At 32.9% G+C, this 7,140-nt stretch overlaps 1 long non-coding RNA gene across 1 annotated transcript; it reads left to right on the top strand.

The window, feature by feature from the left end:
- The first annotated feature begins 666 nt into the window (after positions 1-666).
- LOC135111311 (uncharacterized) lies at positions 667-5,411 on the top strand. The gene is made up of 2 exons (XR_010273689.1): positions 667-922; positions 4,374-5,411. It is a non-coding gene; the product is annotated as an uncharacterized LOC135111311 (long non-coding RNA).
- Positions 5,412-7,140: the final 1,729 nt, after the last annotated feature.

The following is a 7,140-nucleotide window of genomic DNA, read 5'->3' as shown; positions in this document are numbered from 1 at the left end:
GACGATGAGAATAATGATAATGCCAAAGGTCACGATAATGGAAACAGAAAGCCTGGGACAAGAGACAGATCTCCAATATAAACTATTTCCACAAGACGAGAGATCGAAAAGAATAAGAGATTTGGTGAATTTCGCTTTAGGTGTTTTGCACTTTGTACAATGAGGTTGATGAATTGAAAGCTGGCTCTGAATTCATTCTCGTGATAAATTTCCTATAATAATACAAATGATTGCTGCATTGAAACGTTATTGAATTTCACAGTTAGTAATGCTTATTTATAGATATGTGTCTTACGAATGCAGGAGTTAACCAGTACCCTCACTTATTCATATCTTTTTTTTTTTTTTTTCACCTATGACTTTGCATTAAGAAGTCGTTATTAAACTTGAATTTCAGTGTTAGCGTTATTTCTGTGACAGCAGAACATTAACGGCCATTTTCCGGTTTTTGTGGCCTCGGCTGGTCTCCTCCAAGTATAAAAATAAAATGTAGTGCATATATGTATTGTGATTATAGTAAAAATCACAATATATTAGAAATTTATTTCTATGTAAGGTCTGTATTGTATGCAATATGTAATATGTAATAAATATGTAATAAAAAGTAATATATAATATGTAAGCATTACTGAATAAGAGGAACCACCTGCACGTGGTTTATTTACGGGTTGTATTGTGGCATTTAAGTTATAACTTTGTCTATCTTGGTAATTATGTTGGACTATTGAATGAAATAAAATGCATTAGGCAGGGAAATTTAGGGATTCAGTGCATAAATGTTCGTACATGTTTATGATTAATCTTTAATATGGTTGTAGGGTTGTGTTACTTTAGCCGGACAGAGGCAGTGACTGACAACGTGGCGTTGTTATTTCCGGGTCTCAGAGGAGCCCAGCTTAGGCAGCGTGTAGACGTGTCAGAGGTATGTCCAGGATCTGTATTTTGTGTTAAATATCTCTTTTGACTCTTTATGCAAGGATATTCAGGTTTAGGTCAGTAGCATTGTTAATTTGTATAGGTATTAATAATTATTCCAGCGATGAGAGGGTGAGATAAATTAAACATATGGTGAGGTCCCGGTGGAGAATTTTGCGTCAGTTCCATACCTGTGGTGAGACGGTGCATCATTTGTATGTAGTTATTAGGATTATAATATGCTTAAGTGTATATGTAAGTATATGTGTGTGTGTGTGTGTGTGTGTGTGTGTGTGTGTGTGTGTAATTAACATTATATTTTTTTGTGTGTGTGATTGTGTGTATGTGTATGCATATAATTAACATTAATCTATGTTTTTTTTTGTGTGTGTGATTATGTATATCTTTGAAAATGATCATTCACATCAAAGCGTGCTTGCTCTCTGTGTGACAATGGCTTAACTCAAACAAGTTTGCACGAGCTGCGGCTCAACACACTTTGCTACAAAATGCAAATGTTATAGTAATTCTTGTATTAATATTATAAAGCAATAAACATTACTTAACACACACACACACAGACACACACTCACACACACACACACACACACACACACACACACACACACACACACACACACACACACACACACACACACACACACGAAAAAAAAATATTATAAAGAAATTATTTGGAATCGTTCAGTTAAAGCCCTAAGGAGTAAAAAAAAAAATTTCATGGGACTATTTTCTGGAAAGAAAAAAATACGTAATGTCAGAAAGAAAGATTGAAATATATTTAAAAAAAATAGACTAAAATATGTTATTCTTAAGAAAAATGATGTACTTAACGATTTTTCTATTTATTTTCATTGGTGTGAGGTCCTCGACTCCTCTTTCTTTTTGCATTCGGAACACTTACCGCACCACCAGCTTAAACAATCCTCCAGGCTCTTACAAGAACAAATATGGCAGGGTGGGTCTTGTTTTTTTATATAGTACTTCATTCCAGGAGATTAAAACAAGAAAATAGCAGATTGGTAATGTTAGGCTGAATAGTAGAGCGTACAGGAGTAGAGGCGAGTGGGATCAAGGATAGATGAAATCATGAGCGAATATATTGGGTCAGTTTCACAGTCTCTTCATAAGCTATTCAAACGAAACACTCCTCTTATTTGTTCGGGAGCTTACCAACTTAGGAAGTGTTTTTGGTTGGATAGCTTACGAAAAAAACTGTGGAATTGATCCTTTTGCCTTACCAGTTCCAATTTTCAGTACTCTCCCAAATGAAAAGCAGTGGGCAAAGTTGATTGTGGAACCTGATGACGGCTAAAGTACTTTTGTTGGTTAGCTAGCAAGAGGAAAAAGGGTGACTCTGGAACTGGCCTGTCAGCAATAAGGCGGTAGTTTGAAGGGTTAGATTGGATGGGGACGATAGGTGGAAATAGGTAGGTATGTTTCATACAGGGACTGCCACGTGTAGACCTGATGGCTTCTTACAACTTTCCTTATTTTCTTACGTTCTCATGTTCTTTTTAGGAGAAGCATGAGTGGTCAGACTTTCTCACCTTCCACCTCGCTGGACTGCACCTTCTGAGTGTCTGTAACCCTTTCACTGTTATTTGACACATCTTTTAATCACTAACCACTCCGAGACATATTTTCTTCTAAATTGCAAAATCTATTCTTTTTTATGCCCTTTCTTTCCTGTAAATGCATATGAGGAGAACGTACATTGTTTTACTGTTGTGAATTGTTGCATACCGCAGTGAAAGAGCAGCAGGGTCTTGTGTCATGGCCTTCCCACTTCCCAGTCTTCTTATCTTGACTGGTGCGAGGTCGTCACGGTGGCCTGTGGTTTTACTGATGGCATGGCATATTTTTTCACTCATTACATGGTCTAGGTAATAAATATTCAGAATTTATGTTTATTACACCGGTGCAAACAAGACAAAAAAAAATTACATTAAACAGTTTTGATAAAGAATAATTCGAGTAGGTGGGAAATATTAAGGAATTTTCTATTACACCAATGAAAATAAATAGAAAAATTGTTAAGTACATCCTTTTTCTTAAGAATAACATATTTTAGTCTATTTTTTTTAATATATCTTAATCTTCCTTTCCAATATTACCTATTTTTTTTTCTTTCCCAAAAATAATCCCTCAAAATTTTTTTTACTGCTTAGGGCTTTAACTGAACGATTCCAAATAATTTCTTTATAATATTTTTTTTTTTCATGTATGTGTGTGTGTGTGTGTGTGTGCTAAGTAAGTAATGTTTATTGCTTTATAATATTAATACAAGAATTACTATAACATTTGCATTTTGTAGCAAAGTGTGTTGAGCCGCAGCTCGTGAAGACTAAGGCTATTTTTTTTCCTAGCTGTAAGAAAGATGCTATTGACTTGAAAAATAAAGAATAACACATAATTCTTGTGTAGCTGAAAGATGCAACTGACTTCAAAGGCACAGAATGTTTCTCTCTGCAAATAACAACAACAACAACAACAACAATAATAATAATAATATTAATAATAATAATAATAATAATAATAATAATAATAATAATAATAATAATGATAATGAGTAACAATAACAACCTCTAGTCTGGAACTGTATCTCTAAATATGCAGGCGTTCCCTTCTTCATTTCAAATTCTTGTGACTGTTCAACTCCAAACTGTAGAAGATAAGTAAAACATTAGAGATATACACACATACAGAGATAGGGAGGCCATGTACAGATTAAACCAAAAAATAAATCATGTCTATCATTTACACACAAAAATAAATAAATAAATAAATAAACAAATAAAATAAATAAATGAATAAATAAATAAATAAATAAAAATAAATAAATAATAAAGCTTATATTTCTAGTTTCTCTCTTCTCAGAAGCTTCCCAGCTTCTCAGAATGCAAATGAGCAACAAAATAAATCACATCAATCACTTATGCAGAGAAAAAAAAAAACCTTACACTTCTATTTTTCTTCTCAAAATTTCTCAAAATAAAGACAAACAATGTGAAAAAAACTCAACAAGACATGGAATAAGTAGTGGTTCTGTCTGCCTTACTTTGCTACCTGGGTCTCCATCGGCTGACAGCATCACAAGCACCCACTCACCAACCTGAACAGATGGAGAGTAGGTCCCATCGTGTGGCAGATGTAGGTACCTCGTGCAGGAAGATCATGAGGTTGTATATCTGTGTGTCACCTTTGTATTCCTACTTAAGCATTAGAAAGAACTGAAAATATTATGCTTGTGTGTCTGTGTGTCACCTTTGTATTCCTTCTTCACCATTAAAAACAACTGAAAATATTATGGTTGTAAGTTTGTGTGTGTGTGTGTGTGTGTGTGTGTGTGTGTGTGTGTGTGTGTGTGTGTGTGTGTGTGTCACTTTTATATTTCTTCTTCATCATCAGGAATACTAAATATATTATCTTTCTCACAGGCAAAACTGCAATGAGCTGAGAGAATGCAGGGGACACACACTAACTCAGATGCACACAATACCATCAGGAGGAACTAAGACATCACTTATCTTGCATTGAGTCTTAAGGGAACACAGACAAACACTCCCTCTGTCACTATAACACACATAAGCAGGAGTCCCACCTTTCAGAGTGCCCACAGTATCCCAGGTAACCTCAATGGGAAACTTGAGCTCAGCATCTTGAGGGACAAAGGCCTTGTAGCCAGCATGGGAGGGAGACAGGGCTGCCCAGCTTGCCTTCTCCAGGAAGTTAGACTCAAAGTATTCCAGCTGGTACAACTCAACAAGCACCCCATGCTCATCTGCACATGGAGAGGATGAAGTGTGTGTGTGTGTGTGTGTGTGTGTGTGTGTGTGTGATTGTAGTGATAATTTAACAGGCTCCAGTGTGGGTTTCATGATTACTTGTGATTCTCTTGATAATTTAACAAGGCCAGTGATAATTTAACAGATTCCAACACAAGTTAAAAGGGTTTCTATGTCTGTTTTCATGATTCTGGTAATAGTTTAACAGATTCCACATCATTTGGTAAAAAAAAAAAAAAAAAAAATCCTGCGAACTTGACCAGTCCTCTCTGTGAGAACAACCCTAATGAGAGGACAACATTTCAGAATACCGGGGTCCTTGAGTTATGATGCAGTTCAGCTCCTGCGCCATGTCATAAACCAGTTTTCAGTGTAGCGCTGAACCAACCTAAGTAGCAAGTACCTACAGTATAAGAAAAAAAAAAAACACCCTTGAGAACCTCAATAACTTCCAGTAGAGCCTGTTAAACTGTCACTGCCCTTCTTAACCTAACATCAAAATTCTAAAATGCCCTTGAAAACCCAAAATAACTTACACTAGAACCTTTTAAGCTACCACTGGCCACCCTTGAAAAACCTAAATAACTTACATTTGAGACTTTTAAGCATAACTACTGTACCTGTAAAAAAACATGGACATACAGTAAATAAAAGAATAATGAAATAAATCAGTGAAAAAAAAAAAAAAAAGGGACAAGAACTGCCTGCATTGTAACCACAACATGGCAGAAGTTGACATTACCATAAACTGAGGACTCCCTGTACAGTGATGACCAGCAGGACAGTGAACTGACCTGAGCCGGCTGAGGTCTTCCCTTGGGCTGGAGCGAGGCACCGGATTTGGTCATCAGTGACACCCTGGATGGCACTCTTGGCTCCCGCAACCCCCACCTGCGGCACACACCTCATTACTCATGGCACTCTCTCCTTGCATGGGTCAAAGCTAAGACCATCACACCTCATTACTCGTGGCACTCCCAGTGTAAGAAACAAGCCAAGAAAGAAGTGGATAGCTATCAGAAAAGGGAAACAAATAAAGAAAATAAGAAGTAATAGGAAAGCAGCAAGAATTTTTCAAGGATGACCGAGAAAAAGTAGATGACAAGTTAGTAAAGACTAGAGATCAAGAAAGAAGGACAGACCAGAGAATAGGAAGAGAAGAACTGATCAAAAAAAAAAACAGAAATAACACCAGAAAGAAAACTATGATCAGAGGAGAAGAATAAAAAGAAGAAAAGGAATAAAAAGAAAAGAATGAAAAGAAAAAGAATAAAAGAATAAAAAATAAAAAGAATAAAGAAAAATAAAAAATAAAAAGAAAAATAAGAATAAGAAGAATAAGAATAAGAATAAAAAGAATAAGAAGAATAAGAAGAATAACAATAAGAATGACAATAAGAATAAGAAGAATAAGAATAAGAATAAGAAGAACAAGAATAAGGATAATAATAAGAATAAGAAAAAAATAGGAATAATAAGAATAAGAATAATAATAAGAAGAATAACAAGAATAAAAATAAGAAGAATAAGAATAAGAATAAGAATAATATGAATAACAATAAGAATAATAAGAATAAGAATAAGAATAATAAGAATAATAATGAATAATAATAATAATAAGAATAAGAATAATAAGAAAAGAATAAAAAGAAAAATAAGAAGGAGAATAATAAGAATAATAAGAATAAGAATAAGAATAAGAATAATAAGAATAACAATGAGAATAAAAATAATAATAATAATAATAATAATAATAAGAAGAAGAAGAAGAAGAAGAAGAAAATAATAATAATAATAATAATAATAATAATAATAATAAGAAGAAGAAGAAGAAGAAGAAAAAGAAGAACAAGAATAAGAATACGAAGAACAAGAATAAGAATAATAAGAATAATAAGAATAAGAATAATAATAAGAATAAGAATAATAATAATAAGAATAAAAATAAGAATAATAATAAGAATAAGAATAAGAACAAGAAGAAAAAGAAGAAAATAATAATAATAATAATAATAATAATAATAATAATAATAATAATAATAATGATAATAATAAGAAGAACATGAACAAGAACAAGAATAAGAAGAACAAGAAGAAAAAGAACAAGAAGAACAAGAACAAGAATAAGAAGAATAAGAGTAAGAATAATAATAATAATAATAATAATAATAATAATAATAAGAAGAAGAAGAAGAACAAGAATGAGAACAATAATAATAATGATAATAATAATAATAATAATAATAATAATAATAATAATAATAATAATAATAATAATAATAGTAATTACAAGAAGAAGAAGAAGAAGAAGAAGAAGAAGAAGAAAAATAATAATAATAATAATAAGAAGAAGAAGAAGAACAAGAAGAAGAACAAGAAGAACAAGAACAAGAACAAGAAGAAAAAGAAGAACAAGAAC

This window comes from Scylla paramamosain, chromosome 21, assembly GCF_035594125.1.
Source record: "Scylla paramamosain isolate STU-SP2022 chromosome 21, ASM3559412v1, whole genome shotgun sequence".
In the NCBI taxonomy this organism is placed as follows: Eukaryota; Metazoa; Arthropoda; class Malacostraca; order Decapoda; family Portunidae; genus Scylla; species Scylla paramamosain.
This window is presented reverse-complemented; position numbering and strand designations above follow the sequence as displayed.